The following is a 22,619-nucleotide window of genomic DNA, read 5'->3' as shown; positions in this document are numbered from 1 at the left end:
TCTAACCTAAGGGTATGTCACCTTGGAGTTGTTTTTGTCTCCTATACAAGTTGTGAAAATATGTTCAGTTTCTCAGTCACCAAAAAGTTGTTAGCACATGTAATTAATACATATTTTTGTAGTAAATATACAAAAAAGATGCATGTCTATTCCTGCTGAAGTGGAGTGTGTGTTGATTTTCAGTGGGGGGGGCACTTCAGAGCAAACCATTAACTTTAAACTATCTAGACAAATGAAATGACACCTATTAACAATGAAAAGGAAACAGGTATAATTATTTTTCCTGGAAATTTAATTCTGCATGAGTAAAACATTCATGCACGCACACATACACACACAGAGCATGTAAGCACACAACATAGAACATGTTAAAACATACAACTTTCCAGGCTTAAAAGTTGCATGTCTGAGGACGCTAAAATGGTGAAGAATCTGAGACTAGATAGGTCCTAGGCCCTAGGAAAAATACACCAGTATTATTCTGCTAAATAGTAAGATGGCGCCCAGTGACCTCCTGCTACAACCATAAAGCAGAGCATTGCTCAGCTCTCATCAGAGAAGCTTCTAGCAGTGGATGGGAATTAATACAGAGACCTGCCACTGGACAATGTCTAGAGAGTGAGAGACTATGGAGTGAATAGTCTTCATCCCTTCAAGGCTCAGTGATTGATGTAGAAGAGGAGGCAAAAGATGTTAAGAACCAGAGGTGCTGGATGATTCCTGGATAACATGTCTTCCTGATACAACAGGACCGATGTACATAAGAACTTTCAGAGACTATGACAGCACAAACAAAACCTACACAGGTTCAAATCAGACAACATCCCAGCCACAAGAAGAGGAAATGGACACAAAGTTCCACTCTTAACCAAAAAGCTGTTTGCAGTTGAACCTGCTGGGGAAGGGGAAGTCTCCCCCCCCTTCTAATGGAATGACACTGGATTTGTCAGCCATACTCTAGGGTGGCCCCACATTTGGTGTGCTCTTTATTTGGGGGAGGATTGGTTTGTTTTGCCTTATTAGTTTCTGTTTGTTTTCATTTATTTTTTTTTTTTGTCAGAGAGAGAGAGAGAACATGAAGTTGAGTTGGTAGGGGGGTGAGAAAGATCTGGAAGAAAAGTGGCAAGGGAAAAGAATAAGATCAAAACATATTGTCTGAGAAAAAAAACTTTAAATAAAAACAAATTAATTTTAAAAAGGATGAATGCTGAAATGTCTCTAGTGCTGGCCTACCCACCGCTTTCTCAGCTTCCCAAACTGGAGGAGAGCTGTCTTTTCCCTACATTTCCAACTACCTTCCCTGGTATTGCAGGGTTATGTGGGAGTTTCATGTACTCTGATTTAGTCTCATTCCTTCCGTGCTGTGGAGCTCTTGAGACAGTTGGGCGCATGTGTGTATTCCTCTCCCCAGTTTAGAAAGCTCTTTGGGAGGCTGGAGAGATGGCTCAGCTGTTAAATCTTGCAGAGGATCTGAATGCAGTTCCTAACACCCACCCTGGGCAGCGTCCAACAATGAGCTGCAGGGAACCGTACCCCTGACCTCTTTGAGCACTGCACTCATGTGCACACACACACACATACACACACACATAATTGAAAACAAACTAAATATTTAAAAAAGCTCTTTTCATACTAGAATTACTCATAACCTTTAAGGTCCCCTAAAACTTAATTTTTCTAAAACTATGTGTTTATGTATATCTATATCGATATAGATATCGATATCGATATAGATATAGATATAGTCCATGTTTTTGCAATGAAAGGGAAATTATGGAGACAACCAGTAGATTTTAACAGGATTATATAAGACCTAATTGTCCAGAGTTTAAATATTATTAATATTTTAGATAAGCCCTCTCACTATTTTTCTGCGTCCTTTTAATATATATACACAGAGGCAATTAATTCCTGGAAAGATCTTTTTATATTTTATTTTTGTGTGCATATATATGGAAGTGAGAGGTAAACCTCAGGTATGATCTTCAGGATGTTGTTCACTTCCTTTTTTTGAGGCAAGGTCTCTCACTGTCCTAGAATGCTCTAGGCTAGGCTGCCTGGCCAGCGAGCCCCATGGATCTAACTGTCTCCATTTCCTAGTGTAACGATTACAAGGCCATGCCCCAGCATCTGACTATTTTCTTTGGTTCTGGGGATCAAACTCAAGGCTTCATGCTTACAGAGGAAGTACAGTATCATCAGACCATCTCCATACTCCTGGAGGGTTATTTTTTTAACGACCTTATTATAAAAATAGTTTGGTATTTGACTTTTAAAATATGTCATTAGACTTTTTCATTGCTTTATTCTACAAAGCCATGACTTTTACATTTTATTCAATATTCCATCACATTGCTAGAAGATAATTTATTTAATCCTTTCCACATTATTGGACTTTAAAAATTGTATTCAATATTCTGCACTTTAAATGTTGTAAGAACATTATATATCATAAATAATGCTGCAATAAACATCCCTGCTCATGTGAAACAAATGAATACAACCATGGAAATATATTGTCTTTGCAGAGTATGTAGCTTATTTTCTTGTGAATAGTAGAAGATACTGTACATTGTTTTCGCCAGTCATAAGCGGCATGTTAAAACTCAAACTTTATTTTATATCTGAAAATGCTAACTTATGGCTTGTTTGAATTTCACAGTTTAGGAAAGTAGTAAGAACTAAATTTTCTCACCTTCCTCTACCAAGATGTAGAATTATTGTTAATGAATTCTGTGGTTTAGTGTGATGAAGATACCAGCAATCTACCATTTGTATTTCAAATATTTTTATTTTTTACTATGGATGTTATACTTTAAACAACAGACCTTTTACATACATGTATATACATAGATATGCATTCATAGATATGTGAAATTTAAACAAAGACAATATAACCTATTCACATAATTCTAAAACAACCTTTTCAAGTTCTTTGTGTCTTTTAAAAAAATCACTTTTCACCTCTCCACACTTGTAATCACCAACTTAGAATTTGAATTAATTGGGGCTTTGCCTTTTAATTTTTATATATTTGTTTTTCTTATATGCGTATGGGTTTTTTTCTCTTTTGCCTACACATGTATAAATGGGTTTTGTGCATGCAGTGCCTGCAGTGATCAGAAGAGATGCCAGATCCTCTGGAACTGGAATTATAGATGGTTGTGAGCTATCATGTGGGTGCTGGGACCCTAACCCAGATTCTCTACAGTAGCAATAAGGGCTCTTAAATGCTGAGGCATCTCTGCAGCCCCAACCTTTGCTTTTGTGATACCTAAAGATATTTGCACAGGAATCATTACATTTAATTTTTCCTGCTTTGCACTTTGTAAACACAAGATTACATTGCACATATTACAGTTAATTAATTTATGTATTTTAACCAGTCCTTTTTTTCTTTTAAGTATCCATCCATGTCTGCCCTGAAGCCTCAGGGTATTTACATCCAAGGCTTCTTATTTTGAACATTGGAACATTTACATTGTTCTGTTCCCATAAACAGTGCTTCCCGTGCGCTCTCTGGGTGCTTTTCATCTGGAGTGATGTGCTCTGTGTTTCCTTCAGTGATTTTTTAAGGAACCCGTTAAGCATGGAGTTGGAGTGGCCTCCTTCCATCCTCACGTGCAGCTCTACCCAGCGTTTCCAGAACTTCCGTTCAAGCTCATTGTAGATACCCTCACCTTGCGCTGCATTTCAGTCATTCCATGTCTTTGCTAGAAAATGGGTTGAGTTGCTCTTGCATTAGGGTCTCAATTTGTGCATGCTGTGGATGGAGGGAAGAAATACAATCTTTTTCAGTGAAGTCCTTTAGCAGGGGTCAGATTACCTACCAGGAGGAAGCTGAAGCAAGTCTGTGAGTGCAGGCTGTGCCTGTGGAAAAACAGGGGCAGGTGCTCAGTGTCCTGCTGCCCTGCCATCTTCAGCCAAGAGCAACACATTATAGAGAAGTGACAGGACAAAGGGAAAACTGGCCGTGGCTTTCAAAGGTGAGGGAGCAGTAGCGTCAGCTTGCTTTCCCCCTGGAGCCTTGAGCAGATGTGGGATTGAAGGAGAGTTTCCCGTTGTCCTCTGGAGGTGCAGCTGTCAATCCCTGTAGGCTTCCAGAGAGCAGGGTAGGCATGCAGGGGCTCCACACACCTTACCTGACTTTAGCTTCAGAATACGCACTCTTCTAGTTCTGTCACCACCAGTCATCTCTCCTCTTCTGCCATCTTGTCTTATGAACACTTCTCTATGGTTCATGTCAGATCTTCATATATACTAAATAGAAGATAAATTGTTATACCTTGAATCACAGGTTCTTGACTTCGTTGAAAGTATGAAGTATGGGTTCCATTTTATGACACAGGTCTTACATAAACTTTTTAAAAAGTGGTTGGTTAGCCCTTCCCCCCTTAATTTTATGCCACGATTGCACCAGTAGGCATATCTTTGTCAGGCAGGACATTATGGCATGTTTTAAAATTTTCTGTGTTTGTCTTTTGTTGGATTCATTTATCTTCTCTGAAAAATTATTATTAACAAATTAAAGGAAGACATGACAACTCCAAGTTATCATTGAGGAGAAGGATTTATTTTATTTTTTTAAAGATAGGAGGGAGAGTATAGCCAGATGCATCTGGAAGAATGTAGACTTAACAGAGCCATGAGAAGAGAGCAGGGAGAGAGAGTGTGAGAGAAGAGGAGAACAGAGAGGTAAGAGGAGAGAGGGCAAGCTGACCAAGAGAGGAGCCCAGGACCAAGAGAAGAGAAGAACCAAGAGAGTCAAGGCAAGAGATGGCAAAAAGAGAAAGACAACCAAGAGAGTGCACAAAGGATGTGGCAGGGTTTTATAGGAATCAGTAGCTGTTAGAAAGTAAGCAAAGTCCTGGGCTGGAAGGTTTAGGGTAAAGGGCAGGGGAAAGAAGAGCAGAGAGGAGCCATAGGTAGTTAGTGATCCTGGAGGCCAGCATGAGCTTTGGTCTGCTAACAGGCCCCTCACCATTTGTCCTTGCTTTCTTTGGGACCTAACAATATTTTGTCTTAATACTCAGTACTTCTATTTTTGCTTTATTTTTTGGTGCTGGTTGTGTCTGGTTTGAGAAATTTTTCTCTATTTGAAGGTATATTATTCTACATCATGTTTACAGTTTGGGTCATCATGTGCTAGTCTTTAATATAGATAGTTGTGGAAGGATTTGATTAAAGACTTCCATATGTGTGTGCAGGTGCTCCAGAACACATATGGACCCCCTGTTTTCTCCACTGGGCCATGACTTAACCTGTGCATAGTTTGGACTTTGGCTGAGGTGATGTGTTTTGATCTGCTTGCCTGTCTGTCCACATCCAGCTTTTCTAACATAGCAAAGTCCAACTGGCCTCTTGCTCATTAACTGCTGGGACAAATAACATACAAAAATTTTTATTATATTTAGTTAGAGATGTGTGTGTGTGTGTGTGTAGCTGTGTATGTAGAAGTCAGAGGACAACTTATGGGAGCCAGGGTCCCTTTTTCTATCACATCGGTCCCAGAAATTGAATGAAGATCATCAGGTGGCAGGATCCTCTACCCACACTAAGATGTACCCACAAGATGGACTCTATTGACCTGATATTTTTGTCATTTTATAGCAATTTATTAATCAAATTATAAGCTTTCACCAATGTCTCTAAAACTTGAAGGAAAAAAAACCCTTTATCTATGTCTTTTAAAGACTCACTTTGCAATTGTTCCTATATCATGATTCTTTAAGATCTTACTTGTAACAAGTGTCCTAATTTTTACATAAATATCTGGTAATCACCTTGACTCATTCTCAGTAGGATTGCAGTAATTTCCTGCTGTTGTGGTGATCCCCGATGAGAAGGCCTCTGCCTGCTGCTCACCCTTACTGCTCTTAAATACAGAAAATTAAAAATTTCCCGTTAATTCTCTTATATAGACTCTGCTAGAGTTTTTTTTCATGGTTAATTATACTATCTGTAAATGATATTTTCAGTTTCCCAGAATTGCTTTGGAATTCTTTTTTTTTTTTTTATAATTGTTTGAAATGTAAATATAGGTCTAAGGTTAAATCACCAATTAGGGAGTACACACAGAAGTTCTATGTACATCCCTGCTTGTTTTGTGTTCCTCTTTGTTTATGAGCTGATGGCTCTTGGGACCTCATGTAGAAAACTGAACCTAAAGAGAGCCATGCAGAAGCTGTGTGTGCTTGCATTGTTGGATGCTTAGAAACCTTCTTAAGATAAAATTTTGATTTGGAATTTTAAGGAAATCTAAGCTTATTCTCAGGCATTCTCAGAGGACGTGTGGTTTTCCTTATTCCTTTACCCTGAGCCAAAGATGGAATTGACAAGCCTTCTCTTAATGCGTTTTTTTCTTTCCAATCCACCATTTAAGATATTATTCATAGGGTACTAGATTACTGTAGTATCTTAAAAATTCCCAGGGCTTCCCTAAATCATGCTGCTTCCTATGAAATTATCCTGACCCTCCATTTTCATTGTCCTCCTTCATCTTTAACATAACCTTACTGCCAAAAAACAACTTCTAAAGTTCACTAACTCATCTTTACATCGAAGACACCTATGTAAGCAGAAGACACACAAGTCTACGTCATGATGTATTTTGAGAAAATACAGTCTTGTCAAGTTCAGAGCGCTTCTCCCTGCTTCCTTCCTGTTAGCTGGGGTAGAGTAGAGAAATGGGCCTGTGTTGTCCTCATGGACCTTAAATTTTGAGTAACTGATTGTTGAGTTAATGGGTTAATTGAGCTATTGAGTTAATAGAGAATGTGCACCACATCATTCCGTGCAGACCAGTGGTTCTCAACCTTCCTAACGCTGTCACCCTTCAGTACGGTTCCTTCAGGCTGTGTTGACCCATAACCGTAAAATTGTTTTCATTGTTACTTTATAACTGCAATTGTGCCAATGTTATGAATAGTAATGGAAAGGTCTGACACACAGGTTGTCTAACATGCGAGCCCTGTAAAAGGGCCATTCAGCCCCGAAGATGTTGTGACTCACAGGTTGTCTAACATGCGAGCCCTGTAAAAGGGCCATTCAGCCCCGAAGATGTTGTGACTCACAGGTTGGGAACTGCTGATGCAGACCAGGCTCACAAGGACACACATACACGAGCAAACACACACAGTTACCTCTTCTGCTTTGGTGGCTCTGATGCTCTAAATTTGGAGCTCAATCTGCACACATGGTTAGCTATGTCACCAAGTAAACGTCTACTCATGGAGTTTGAGAAAAGTGTTTTCATTTTTACCAAGCAAGAAGACTAGTGATTTTCACCTTTATGTGTTTTCTATCCCATTCCCATTTGAATGAGACAGAAGAGCTGTGACTGTCCATGTTTTCTAGGCTTATTGGGAGTAACCCTTCTGAGGCTTATCTCAGCATAGGCATGCTCTGTGACTTTCAGGCAACTGACTCTATTTTGTACGGATTATATTATCTTCTCCGTCTTTCTCTCTGTCCTGGCCCTGGGAATGTATCGCCTAGTCTTGTCCTATTTTGATTACTGTTACCATGTTACTATGTACTTTGTAGTGAGTGTAAAAGCAACTTCCACCCTACTCTGCCATTTTATTAAAAAGAAAAAAAAACTCTTCAGCTATTCCCAACATTCATTCATTTCTGGCGGACATTAAAACTGCACCCTACCCTAGCATTCCAGTAGGCCATTAGCCAGAAGTACATGCACCCTACCCTAGCATTCCAGTAGGCCATTAGCCAGAAGTACATGCACCCTACCCTAGCATTCCAGTAGGCCATTAGCCAGAAGTACATGCTTCTATAAACATGCCTGGACAGATTTAGAACAGTCAGCTCTCAGAGACAGGAGGCTATACCACCTCTCCATTCATCCAAATATCCTTTAATGCCTGTCAGCATCATGGACACTCTTCATTACAGTGCATATTCCATGCATTTATGATTATGAATGGGCTCTAACTTTACATTATATTTTCTAACAGGCAGTTGCTTGCATGCAAGACGAGTACCGATTTTTTTTTTTTACAAAATAGATATGTTTCATTTTCAGCAGTCAAATAGAATTCTTTTTTTTTTTTTTTTTTACAGCCACTTGCCTCTTTATTAGTAATTCCACAATCTTTTTTTTTTTCAAATAGAATTCTTTTTAGCTTTATTCTAATAGTTTTCATTTGATTCTATGGTATTTCCTAAGTAAACAGAAAATACTGCACAAACTAATGAAAACCCTCCCCCACTTCTCTTCTTTGATGATGTGTTGCCCGTGTCTTATATTCAACTGTGCTGGCTAGACGGATGAACGCCCGTCATATGGTAGTAGATGTCTTTCTTCTCTTTTTAATGAGAATATAAATAGTGTTGCTATAATTTCCTAGACATAAATCTATATTTAACTGGTTATCAACTTCTTTCCGGCAGTCTTTATATATAACAGCTTTCCCACATTTGTATGTTGAATTGTGGCCAGATGGAAAACAATTTTAATTTCTTTTTTTAGAGGTACAAATGATTGACACTTTTTATGAGCCATATATACCCGAAATGTATTTCTATTGTTTTCCCATATAACTATATAAATGTGCAATCTTGACTGAGTGTAATGTTTTTCAGTCTTCTCATTTCCCTTTTAAAATTCTATTATTTGTCCATTTTCCTAAAATGGGATAATGCAGACATAATTGAAGCATGCCTGATTTTAGATGATTTGTGCATTATCGTTTTGATTTTTATCTAATCTCTGTATGGGGATGTTATTCCATGATTTCTGTGTCTATGTTGCATAACTTTTTTGGGAAGGTGGGAATACACACCTCTTTGCCCCATACAGGGCACCAAAGGTAAACAAAGGATATGGTTCATTACATCTTGCTTGATGAACATATATGTACTGAGGTGACTTACAGACCCTTGGTTGACTCAGAGGAAGTTGCGTCATGGGAAAAGTCCATGCCAGCATACATGAGGAGTCCATGAAAGCTGCATCCTGGAGCTTTCTCTTCCCAGCAATAATTTATCACTTTTATAATCTTGGGTAGAAGTTTCATGTGCCTTGTGATTTTCTCAGCTTCCTGAATGTTAAGTACAGTGAGATTTCTGAGTTCATGTTTCCTTCTCCATCTTATGAGCCTCCATCTTGGTTTCAATGCTGAAGAAACAGGTAGTTGCAAAGAGGACCTTCCAAATCCCAGGTAAAGTTGAATGGCCCCTCTGAGAGAATAGGGAGGTAGTTAGTCATGGGTGCTCCACCTTCAGGGGGTTGTCATTGCTGTTAGTTGCTGTCACAGAAGAGGCTTTGCTAAAAAAGAGTGTCTTAGACATCCGTGTCCTCATGGTTCTGCCCTCTGTCTCATGAATGCATCCTCCCTGGTGTCACCCTTCCCTATGTGAGGATGCAGCCTGAGGCCTAGACAGAAGGAGTCCTTGTACCTTGGATTTACCAATATCCAGAACTATAAGAAGCAAACGTCTTTTCTGGGGCTGGAGAGATGGTCCAGTGGTTATGGATGCCTAGGGTTGGTTCCAAGCTCAACAGCTACCTTCCCCCGACCAGCAGGAGGCTCCAAATCTTCCTGCCTCTGAGGTCATCTGAGGATTTACATGCACATACCCCCCACTAATACCACACACACACCTAAAAATAATAAAAACAAATCTTTCTTTAATCTCCAATTTTCTTCATCTTAGCAAGCTCTAAATATGTAATCTTCTGTTTCAGCAACAGAAAATGCACCAAAAGATATTTTTTTCACATTCCACTAATTAGTTTCTTTATATTATACTCCTGAAATTGAGATTATTGATTTTTATCAGGGGTGTGGTAAATTCTTTTAACCTGTGTGGCAATGTATTTATTTGATAAAAACTGTTTCAAATCTTATCTCTCCTGTCTGCTCCAATATCTGTTCCAATTGTTCATATTGCTCAAAACAGCTAGAATTCTAAGAAATCATTTTAATTCAATACAATTTCATCTTTTTTTTCTATTACCTTTTCTCTCTGCTTGTATTATCATCTTTCTGTATTCCAAATATGAGGAGGCTTTGAAATTCCTTATCAACTCAGATTCAGGATTCAGTCTCATGTTGATTTTTTTTTTTTTCTGGATACAGCTCATTATGGAGCTCTGGCTGCTAGTCTTTGAATTACAATACCTTCCTTCCTCTCCCTCTCTCTGGAGTTCTGGGATTACAGCACCCACTCCAGCATGCTGGTATTTCTGTTTATTGACTTCAGTTTGAATGGGAATGGTGTGAGCCATTAACAGTTTTGCTGTGATAATGCTAATTCTCATATTGCAACGGACTGTCTTCTGAACAGCAGAATTCCCAAGCACAGTTGTATCTTCTTGGGAGGACAGAGCACAGCTGGGAGGCCAAGGGCAACCTGAAAATGGCAGGCTTCTCGGGGAAGACTAACAGAGCAGAGAGGCTAGCAAGTCTCAGGATTGTCTGACTTCAAGCTGCTAAAACAAGAATCACACACCCAGGAGACCCATGGAATTGTAGTTTTTATTCAACAAAATCCCAGTTGCCCACGGGACCCATAACTGGCTCTCAACATTGGAGCAAAGTGGAAAAGCATCTCCATGAAGCCATGCCACTGTCACCAGCTGGTGGAAGCATCCTGTGTGATACTTTTGTAATAACAGATCTCTGTGTTTCATTTGATCAAATGTTGGGGTTTTGCTGTACCAGTACTCAGTATTAACATAATTGAAAGCTTTTGTTTGTTCATGTTTTTCATGTCTGTCTAGATCTTCAGTTCTCAGCCTGTGGGTCGTGACCTCTTTGGCAAACCTCTGTCTCCAAAAATATTTACATTACAGTTCGGAACAGTAGCAAGAGTACAGTTATGAAGTAGCAACACAAATAACTTTATGGTTGGGGGTCACAACTACATGAGGCCGCAGCGTTAGGAAAGTTGGGAGCCACTGCTGTAGATCTTTCTGCATCTCAATCCACCTCCTCCTTTATCCCAGTATTTCTCTGATATCCATTTTGTTTTTACCTGTAAAAACTTTTAACCAGGCTAAAACCTACTTGGGCCTGCATATGCTTCTCAGTGGCTCTTCTCCCATGTTCTCTTCCGACTTAACAAGCCACATTCTTAGGAGTCCATAGACTCATCAACCGTTTTCCAAAACCCCATCAGTCATATGGTTTCTGAGACTAGAATATGGCTATGCTGAAGGTGACCTCATAAAGTTTCAGACAGAACTGCACAGGTAACTTCCTTTCAGTTCCTGTTTTAATCACTTGGGGAATCCTATAAGTTCTCTGAAGAAAAACACATAAATATTCTCCATTTTAATTTCTGGTTATAGTTATCTACAATAGTATATTTTAAAAAGTGCTCCTTTGCATATATGACCTCAACATGAGCCAAGTATATACATATATATATATATATCCATATATATATATGTATGTATATGTATATTGCCACTAGACAGAAACTGTCCTATTTCCCACTTTGTATTTCTCTGAAATGCTAGCAAGTGCCCTGTTCCCTGTATGATGGCCAGTTTCTCTTTCACCAAGCTCGGGATGAGTACAACCATTCTTTGCTCTGAAGTTTACAAGTTGGTTTCCATCCTAGATCCTAGGCCAGTGTGCGTATTTTGATCTCCACTGCTAACGTCAAACAGCTACTTCAAAAAAGAAGCCAAAGGGTCACAACCACCTTTTACCAAACTCGTACTTTAGTCCCAGCATATGCTAAGCATTCACTATTTCATTAGCTTACCACAGACAAGGTAAGAACAGTCTAATGGTAATCCCTCTGGCCCTTTAGAACACAGAGGCTTAGTGAAGATACGCCACCCCTCCACGGTCACACACTTTGTAAATGACACAACCAAGCCTCCATCCTTGGTCTGCAGAGTAAGTTGTTCCTATCCTGAGCCGTCCGCCATGGTGTCCAGACCTGATGTAGAGCATGGTTACTTGCTGGGACACACGTGGATATAATATTTGGATTCTTTTCTTTTTAGTTGTGGCACTGGAATAACATTCTAAAACAGTGTCTGCGATTTCATTGATTGTGATACAGTAAAATATGAACTTTTATGTTCAAAGGACACAAAGCGCCTTTACTTATGACTGTTTCACATCTGCCTGTATGTATAATAAAGGAGATATTTGTTTCACAGCCATAGTATCTTCCCCGTTCTCCAGTCCCTAATAACCTGATGTGTTTTTGAAGTTGGAGAAACTGTAGGAGAGGGGAACATGGAATGTACAGCATTGCTGCTGTGTTTTAACATCTGTCCCCTTCCTTAACCCATGTGCTAATCTCCTAGCCCTCAGGGCAGAGGCCCTATGAGCTGAGAGTTCTGGGACGTAATCAGGTCATGGGGAGGATTCCCTCTTGGATGGAGTTAGTGCCTTTCTAAAGGAGTCATAAAAAAGGTATCTTGTACTCCCTTATATTCAAGGAGACAAGGAGTTACCACCTATGCCCCAAATTTGCCTTGATCTTCCAACTTCCAGATTCCAAAAGTAGAAGAAATATTTTTCTGTTGTTTTAAGCATCAGCTCATATGTTGTTATAGTTAGTCCCTGAAATGGACCAAGGCAGTTAATAAGCTGTCATACTATTTTGTTAAGTGGTGCATAGTGTGTGTGTGTGTGTGTGTGTGTGTGTGTGTGTGTGTGTGTGTAGCCTCTGACTCCAAGGCTTATAATAAATGATTCTATCCTCCTAAGATAACTGGGTCAGTTCAACCATTTGTCCTCTCTCTAAAATACTGTTTTGCTGATAATTCTCTTACCTTCATTTTGTTTTGTTTCTTTTCTTTTCTTTTCTTTTCCTTTTCTTTCTTTCTTTTTTTTTTTTTATTGTTGCTCTACAGATTTCAACTCCTGAAATTTTACACCTGCAGCCTGGCCATGAAATATTCAAAAGCTGCTTGGCTTCATCCTGCCGAGTAAGCACTTAGTTTACTGTCTCTTGGTGAGGATGCTACATGGCAGTGTTTTTAGAAAAGGGACTCATGTGGGATGATTAAAACTTCCGTTTTTATAATGTGTCTGTGATATACTGCCTAGTTGGCCCCTTGTATTTGTACAAAACTATGAAATTGCATGCTTTAAGGAAAGATGACTCCCAATTCTCTTTTCTCAGATGCAGGCCACTTCCTCGTCCTCTTTCACAGTGACTCTTTGCTTGCCTGTTCTTGTATCTTCTTCCTTTCCAAAGAGGACAAATACCTCCCTCTTCGGGGGCAGCTGCTGTCCTAGAATCATGCTTTTGGTGCCTGCTGGCATTCTCTCTGACCTCATACATCCCCTTGAGCCCTTACTATCTTTCTTAGACATTTATTTTTTATTATTTCTTTTTGTTGATGTTAAAATATAGTTACATATTCCCCCTTCCCTTTCCTTCTTCCAGACTCGTATACCTCCTTACTCTCTTCTAAATTCATGACCTCCATTTTATATTAATTGTTGTTATCTATATATATGTATATACATTTATACTTCTAAATACATAAGTACAACCTGTTCAGAATGTATAATGTTTCTTGAACATACATTTTCAGGGCTGACCCGTTGGTATTGGATAGCCAATTTGCTTTGCTCTTCTTTGCTTACTCATTTCTCTTCCCTGTATTTTCAACTTCTTTTCACTTTTTTTCTTTCCCTTTAAATATATACTGCCCTCCATATAGGAACAAGAGTGCTATTTGCTTGACTCTTTTGCTTACTCTAGCTGATCCAAATAAGCTCTCTTAATTGTTTTCTTTCTTTAGAATCATTAGACTCTGGCCCAATCTGTGTAAGTCAGTCTAACCCACAATATTGAATCTGCACTTAAGCTCAGTAGTAATTGCTCCATCTGATCTTCTCATTTGTCTTTGTTTCTCACCATTTGCAGTTATTCTTCTGAAACTCTCCATATTTTAATTTCACTCTACATTGATTTTCTTCCCAGTTCTTCCTTGTCTTCTTTTCTTTTCTTTTCTTTTCTTTTCCTTTTCTGCCACTGCCCTCCTTTATGTAACCCTCAGTAGCATTTATTTCTTAGTACTAATTCTTGATCTTTTTCTTTCAATAGATCTTAGGTTCTCTCCTCCAGGTATTTCATTCATTTCTAAAGTTTCACTTTTTTAGAGTCCTCCAATTAGAAATTCTAGATATGGGGGAAGAGCCTTGAACTCATTGGCACAGGAGACAACTTCCTGAACCAAACACCAACAACACAGACTCTAAGATCAACTATCAATAAATAGGATCTCATGAAACTTAAAAGCATCTTGTAAAGCAAAGGACACTATCATTAGAACCAAACCACAGCCTACAGACTGGGAAAGGATCTTCACCAACCCTATAGCTGACAGAGGGCTAATATTCGGAATATATAAAGAACTCAAGAAGTTAAAAAACAACAAATCAAGTAATATAATTAAAAAAAATGGGGTACAGAGCTAAACAGAGAATTCTCAACAGAGGAATACCAAATGGCAGAGAAATACTTAAAAAAATATTCCATGTCCTTAGTCATCAGGGAAATGCTAATCAAAATGACCCTGAGATTAGGAATAGTGCTTCCTCAAGATCCAGCTATACCACTCCTAGGAATATACCCAAAAGATGCTCAAATATACAACAAGGACATTTGCTCACCCATGTTTGTAGCAGCTTTATTCCTAATAGCCAGAATCTGGAAACAACCCAAATGTCCCTCAGCTGAGGAATGGATACAGAAATTGTGGTACATTTACACTATGGAACGCTACTCAGCAATTAAAAACAAGGAAATCATAAAATTTGCAGGCAAATGGTGGGAACTAGTGAAGATCATCCTGAGTGAGTTATCCCAGAAGCAGAAAGACACACAGGGTATATACTCACTTATAAGTGAATATTAAACATATAATATAGTATAAACATACTAAAATCTGTATGCCTAAAGAAGCTAAGTAAGAAGGAAGACACTGGGTAAGATGATCAATCCTTACTCAGGCAAAGGGACAGACATTGGAAGAGGGAGAAAACGGAACAGGACATGAGCCTACCACAGAGGACCTCTGAAAGACTATATCCTGCAGGGTATCAAAACAGATGCTGAGACTTATAACCAAACTTTGGGCAGAGTGCAGGGAGTCTTATGAAAGAAGGGGATGATAGAAAGACCTGGAAGGGGTCAGGAGCTGCACAGGGAGAGCAACAGAACCAAAAAATCTGGGCCCAGGGGTCTTTTCTGAGACTGAAACTCCAACCAAGGACCATGCATGGAGATAACCTATAACCCCTGCACAGTTGTAGCCCATGGCAGCTCAGTCTCCAACTGGTTTCCCTAGTAATAGGAACAAGGACTGCCTCTGATGTGAACTCTGTGGCTGGTTATTTTTTTTTGATCACCTCTGCCTGAGGAGGGGAGCAGCCTTACCAGGCCACAAAGGAAGACAATGCAACCAGGTCTGCTGAGACCTGATAGGCTAGGGTCAGAGGGGAAGGGGAGGAGGACCTCTCCTATCAGTGGACTGGTGGAGGAGAATGGGAGAGGGAGAGGTGGGATTGGGAGGGAAAGAGAGAGGAGACTATAGCTGGGATACAAAGTGAACAAACTTTAATCAATAAAAATAAATTAAGAAAAGAAATTCTAGGTATGAATTAGTTTATAAACATATGCATGTATCCAGTATCTACTTCCTTCAATACAATTTTACTTCTTTTTGGCACAGCCATTTTTAACTGATGGGCTAGCTTTTATCCTAAATAGTGAAAAAATCCACACACTACTTCACATCAAACAAAGCGAGAAAAAACAAGAAAATAAAAATCCAAGGCAGAGTAAAACAAAAGCAGTGACAGCTCCCCTAAACCACTCCATGGAACACACTGCTTTTCTTCCAAAATGCATTCTCCACTGCATAGCTTGTTTGTGATATTGCTACCAATGCAACCACCAGCACTATAGCTCAGTGGTTCTCACAGGGGTTGCACATCAGATATCTGCATATATATTTATTTACTATAAATATTCACATTGTGATTCCTAACAATAGTAGAATTACAGTTTTGAAGTAGCAATGAAATGACTTCATGTTTGGGGTCATCACAACATGAGGAACTCTATGAAGGGATCACAGCACTAGGAAGGCTGAAAGCCACTGCTAATGTGGCAATTAGCTTTTGGTCTTCCCTCTCTTCCTCCTGGGACCTCCAGAGCAACAGACTTGGAGGCCTAATGGGAAGGGAGAATACGCAATGAGATAATGGGGTAGAGTTATAATAATCAAGGCTGTGTGTGTATCAGTGACTCAAGTACTGACTGGGAATTAATGAGTTACTATTGGTTGTGGCAGTCTATAAAAAATGAAAAATGCAGGGTTGTAATGGAAGTTTTGATTTCTTTGTATGTAATGTAAATATGCTTTTGGTTAAATTCCGAGTGTGGGATTTCACTTGGGCTATAGTTTCTCTATACCTCTTAATTGTCTTGTCGAGAGTGTGGCTTTTGCTGTCTGGTAACGGCCTTCCATGTGTAGCACAGAAAGGGGAATGGTCTAGTACTCTGAGAGTATAAGTATGAGGCTGAGGAAGAGATCAGCTGTTGTTCTGTATGGCATTTGGTGTTGGTGTGTGGCGTGTAGCAGTTTGGAGAGACCAGAGACCAGAGACCAGAGATGGTGTGGCAGTTTGGAGCAGACAGACTGAGAGAAACGCTTCAGGTGCAGCAGCGTGGAGGAGACTGCTATCTGCAGTTGACAGAGATTGGTATAGAGCCCTAAAAGAACCCCTTGACACTTAATAGCCAGGAGAAGTAAAGGGGTCTGGGCCCCTTTTATTCACTTACCTATTTTCTCTCTTACTTAAGGTTAGGGGGTTGGTGGAAGAGAGGTAGAGGCCTAAACACCCCAAATAAAGTAGAGTTTTTAAAGACTGCCCAGGGATCTTTTCTGAGACTGATACTCCAACCAAGGACCATGCATGGAGATAGCCTACATCTCCTGCACAGATGTAGCCTATGGCAGCTCAGTGTCCAGTGGGTTCCCCAATAAGGGGAACTGGGGCTGTCTCTGACATGAACTTAGTGGCAGGCTCTTTGATCATCTCTCCCTGAGGGGGGAGCAGCCTAACCAGGCATAGAGGAAGACAATGCAGCCAGTCCTGATGAGATCTGATAGACTAGGGTCAGATGGAAGGGGAGGAGGATCTTCCCTATCAGAGCCTGGTGGAGGGGCATGGGAGGAGAAGAGGGTGGGAAGGCAGGATTGGGAGGGGACAAGGGAGAAGGCTACATCTGGGATACAAAGTGAATAAATTGTAATTACACCCCCCCCCAAAAAAAATAAAAAAGGCTGTTACAGGAGCTTTCTACTATACAGGGTCTTTGTTCCAAAAAAAAAAAAAAAAGTAAACAATTTTAGGATGGGGACAGCAGAAGATAAGACTGAATGCTGATACATTCAACCCTGCATAATTTTCCAAGTCAACTGTCTGTGTTAGTTTGATGAAAGATACCTGTTTTTGTTTGGATGTGAGGTGTTTCGAGCTGGTGGCGCTGTGAGAAGTGGTTGTACCATGAAGGTGGGGCTTCCACCTGCACATTAACCCACATGGACTCTAAGGAGGTGGCACTGTGGGGGCAGCTCTGAGGTCTTCTATGCTCAGGCTATGGCTTGTGGCAGTCTTCTGCTGCCCGTGGATCAAGATGTCGAACCCTTGGCTCCTCCAGCACCATGTCTGTCTGCATGCTGCCATGCTTTCCGCCGTGATAATAATGGACTAAATCTCTGAACTGTGAGCCATCCCAAATTAAATGGTTCCCTTATAAGGGTTGCCTTGGTCATGGTGTCTCTTCACAGTGAAGCCCTAAGACAGTGGCATACCCTTGAAGGGTACATTACCCTTGTCTTCTTCCTGTAGCTTTCTTTCTGCTTTCTGATCCTCACAATGTGAGTGATTTTGCCCCAGCACATGCTCTCTACCATGATGTTCAATCTTGCCTCAAGCACACCGTGATCCAGCTAACCATGAAAAGCTCTGAAACCAGGAGCTGAGATAAAGCTTTTACCCCTTCGTCAAGAGGTTTGTGTTAACTATTTTGTCATAGTGAAAAGAGCTTGCAAACATGATACCTATACAAAATGCCACATATGGGTGGGTGTCACCATCAGACATATGTTTTATTCTAATTGTGGAGACCGGAAGTCCTGATGAAGGTATGGGCAGAGCTTTTTGCTGTGGAGGGCTCTCTCTCTCCCTGGCTTGACCATGACCATCCTCTTTCTATGTTACCTATGGGCCTTTCTCTGCGCAGGTAACCACCTAGCATCCTTCCTCCAAGCCTACTGGAACTGGAACACGCTCTTATGACTCATTCAGCCTTAGCTGTCCCTTTCAATCTTCATCTCCACAATTTCCTTAGAACTAGAATGTGCAGTAGGGGGATGGCCATGATTGATTCTATATCATTAATTCTTCTGTACTTGATGGTAAGCGTGCTAAGAAATCTCTGTGTGAACCCAGCATGCTACAGGCATTAATGTGGTTAGAAAGTAAGTGCTCCCCTCCTCTTTGACTAACCCTTCCTTATTTAGGTCTTACCTGTTCCTCACTGTGCCCTTGCTTCAGGCTTTAATAGGACTTGCTGTTTAAACTCAGCCTCTTCATATATGAGGGTGACTTCTCCCCTCGTCCTCTAGCTTTCCAAATCTCCTCTGGTGTATGCTTCTGCAGGCAGACTTGTTTCTATAGATAGCTGCATCATCTCATCTTCAATTGTGAGCTGTGGCCTTGATTCTCAAATATTTGTCCTCAGCACCCAGGTAGACCACATGGGGACTCCACTCATACTTTTGCTGTCTTGTCTTGTTACATCATCATGACACCATGCTCTTCTTGAAGAAAAATACATGGATTAGACCACTGCTTTTCAAGTGTACTTGGCATGTGCATCTCTGGGGAGCCTGTTAATGCAGACCGCCGTGCCAGAGCTCTGCATAGGAGGAGGCAGGAACTGGGGTTATGCATTTTAACGAACTCTGAGCTACTGCTTCTACCACCAATCCTTTAAATAGAAAGATGCAGAATTTCTTTGTTGAAAGTGTTCCCTTTCTTCCACACATTCCCCCCTCACAAACAAGAGGTATGACGCCATTTTGTATTGTGCTATCCTTTCTTGATTAACCTTCTTTTAATTTTATGTACAAATTCAGCCTAGACCCAAGACACAGGGAAGGTCAGCAAACGCTGTGTCCCTGGGAGCAAAAGACAGGAAAAAAGTATCATTTACACAGATATTTATGTGGCTCTGTGTTCTTTGTTAGGGGACCACAAGGTGACATGCACAATAAAGCAGTGCTTCCAATCAATTAAAGGTCAATTTTCCTCTACAACATGAAACTGGGAAGGACCCTCTTTCATGAGGAGGCTAAGCGCACCACCACTGTGGTTGGATGGGGTGAGAAAGGAAGTTGTCAACTGTTTTTTTTTTTTTTCCCTCTGAACACACAGTACATTCACTTCATGTGAAATTATCTCTTGGAATTTACTTTATTCTAGAAGAAAAATAGAAATGTCTTCAGGGGATTTTGTTTTGTGAGGCTTGTTCGTTTACTCTTGTCCTTCCCGCTTTACACACAAGATAACTTTTGATGCATTAAATTCTAATGAACAAGAACAACGCGCAGAAGCACCTTCTTTGTGTTTTATTCAGTGGCTGAGTTCAGTTCCCTACAAAATGCTTTCTAAATTCAGTTTCTTATCGTGGGCTCCATCCAGAATAAAACATACAGTGCCCCTGGAGCACACCAGCTGTTTGTGTACCCTGGCCAATATATCTCAGGGAGAGGTCTGCATGAAACATGGGTGATCATTTAAAAAATACAAACCCAACTAAAACATCAAGTATTTAGATCTGCTCAGTGGGAAGGAGAGGAGGAAAGGGGGGGAGGAGAAAGCAGCTTATTAACCAGCTCCTTTTACTTTGAACTGTGCGTTTCAAGGCTGCTCTATTTTTACCTATAATATTTCAGAGCGTATTCTTGCATGTTTTAAAGTCAAATGAAAGAAAGAGGGTCTGAAAGATGGAGTGATTTTCCTTTAATTAAATTCTTTTATCACATTTTCTTTTCAGCGAGGGATTTCAGGGGGTGAAGAAGAATGTGTCTCTCAGTCACCACCCTTTTCAAACAATGAAAAGGGGGTACAGAGGTGTAGGGTGCAGCCCACAGAATGTTTGCTCAGGACGGGACCTCTTTCTAGCGTCTCTGCTCAGGGAATTCTCCTGTGCGATGTCCTCAGCCTTCCTTTGGCAGAACGCCGATACTGTAGCAGATGTTACTGTGTAGCTGCTCCAAGGCTTGCTCTCAACCATCTTGACTTCCATCCAATCAAACAGACAATAAGAACCTCACCCCAGATCTGCTAGATGTTACATGACCAAGGGCAAAGATGTGGAACCCTATCTGTAGATTCTTGTCAAGTGGCTTAAAGATACTGGCAGCAAAGCCAAACATAATATGCCCAGCAAATCACTACCTCACCCTTCCAATGGAGACAGAAACTTCACCTCCCAAATGGGACTCTTTCTTAGGCTTTGAGTTTTTAGTTTTCCTCAGTGACAATACTGAAGGACACAGAGTTTGTGTGCCCTGTTTCGACAGGGAAACCAACTCTGCTCATTCCTGACAGGAGTGGAGTTCAGTGACAGCTTTTCCTTTCTTATTGCCAACCCTGACAGTTGGCTCCATGTACATATATCCCTTGGGGCACAATGCTATGTGATGATAGAAGCCTTCTCCAGCTTCCTACTATCATTCTACTGGCTTCATGTGTCTCGAGGGCTCAGTTCTCATGTGCATGTATCTGTTTAAAAGTCTGAAGATTGATTGATTCATTAATTCATTCCATTATTGTGTTATCAGAGTTGTCAATGCAGTGACAAATACTCAAGAGAAATGATGAAAGGAGGGGAGATTCATCTTGTCTGAGGGTTTCAGGGGTTTTAGTTTGTGGTCAGTTGGTGCTTTCGCTTTGGGTCTTCGGCGAGGCAGAGTATCATGGTGGTAGGAGCTGGTAGAAGAGAAGGTTCACCTCATGGATCCCAGGAAGTAGAATAAGGCATTGAAGATTCTGGTACAAGATAAGACATTCAAAGGCCAATCCACATAGATCCACATCTTTCAACTAGGCCCTATAGTCTGAGTCTCCACCAACTGCCAATAATGCTACACCATATCTCCATTAATAGATTAATGTGTTGATGAAGTCAGAACCCTCATGGCAGTTATATTCCTAAAGCCTCATCTGTTGGCAGCCACATTTTTAACATGAGCCTTCAAGGGCATTTCAGATTCAGTCTGGAGCATCTATTCATGCAAGGTTTGGTGAGCTCATTATTCAGTAGACCATGCTTGGGACTTTCACTTCCTGTGGAGGCTGACAGTAAAAAGAGGAAGACAGACAGTAAGGTGATCAGTGTGGCAATAAACATTCTAAACACAGAGGTGGACAGTTTCAAGGAGGCATTCATGCATCCGGATGCTGTTGTAGATATAAACATCTTTTTGTTTTAATCCCAGGTGTGGGATGCGGGACTGATTCACATTGCTCACAGCACCAAACTGTTTGCCTCATACGGGCTCTGAGAAGTGCTCTTTGTCAGCTGCTGGTAGTTTAAATCTGAGGACTCTGGAGACAGAATAAATGCCAGAGCCCAGAGAGTACTGGGAGCTCTGAGAGAGAACAAGGCTGGCTACTGGTTGCTGTTGCTGCAGTGAGACAAGAACATGGAGATCCCCTGAAAGAAGAACTGCTCTGACTCCAAGGAACCTGACAACCCTAACCAGCAGGAAGCAGCTAAGAGTATTTGTTCTCCCTCTTCCCCCAATACTTTCTTTCTCCTGGTGCCGGGGTATTAGAAGGGGCTGGGATGGCGTAGGGAGAAAGAAATATAAGAAATGTAGATAAAAGAGTTCTTTTAAAAAGTAAGCCAACAGGGTGCCTAATGGATAGTGAGCCAGCCAATCCACCTCCAGGGCACCAGTCACACTCTAGGATAGGAAAATGGCCTTTTCTAAAGTCACGTAGTACACAAATCTACTATGCTTGCAAAAACATGAAGTAGGCAGAGTAATTTTTTAAGAGAAATTGTTACTGGACATACTCTGAAGGCCTTCAACATGCTGCCAAGAAGGTTGTGTCTGTGGGCTATAGATGGAGGATGGAGGTATATGTCAAGGAATAAAGCTAAAGAAATTCCTTACCAACAAGTGGTATTTAGGGATCAGATCCATGCGATCATTTCTGTCTAGCCAAGGAACATACATATTATAACCATAATAAAACTGAAGGATTTTTGTTAGGTAAAATCCACAGAAACAGAATGTCAAGGCATTATGTTCTTACTCAAAACAACAACAATTAAAACAACACACAAAACAAAACATAACAAAACAACCATTCAAATTTGTGCTGCTTATTCCTGGTTCCACATCATAAAAGAGCAGACTCATGTGAATCCAGACACATTTCTGGCTTTATTGGTGCCTGACCCACGCTGGTGACCTGGATTGTTTTGCCAAGTCTATCATAATGGAATTTTCTTGAAGGCATCCAAAGGAGTTATCTTATCAGCTATCAGATGTCTAACTGTGACTGTGAGCAGAGCCTGGT

At 40.6% G+C, this 22,619-nt stretch overlaps 1 long non-coding RNA gene across 1 annotated transcript in view; it reads left to right on the top strand.

Moving 5' to 3' along the window:
- LOC132649476 (uncharacterized) overlaps positions 1 to 21,832 on the top strand; it is a 111,902-nt gene extending 90,070 nt beyond the window's left edge. Inside the window, exon 4 of the long non-coding RNA XR_009587923.1 lies at positions 21,722 to 21,832. This is a non-coding gene — a long non-coding RNA (uncharacterized LOC132649476). The remainder of the gene's footprint in view (positions 1 to 21,721) is intronic.
- The last annotated feature ends 787 nt before the right edge of the window (positions 21,833 to 22,619 follow it).

Source organism: Meriones unguiculatus, chromosome 20 (assembly GCF_030254825.1).
Source record: "Meriones unguiculatus strain TT.TT164.6M chromosome 20, Bangor_MerUng_6.1, whole genome shotgun sequence".
Taxonomy (NCBI): Eukaryota; Metazoa; Chordata; class Mammalia; order Rodentia; family Muridae; genus Meriones; species Meriones unguiculatus.
The sequence above is the reverse complement of the archived record's forward strand: the minus strand, read 5'-3'. Positions and strand labels throughout refer to the sequence as shown.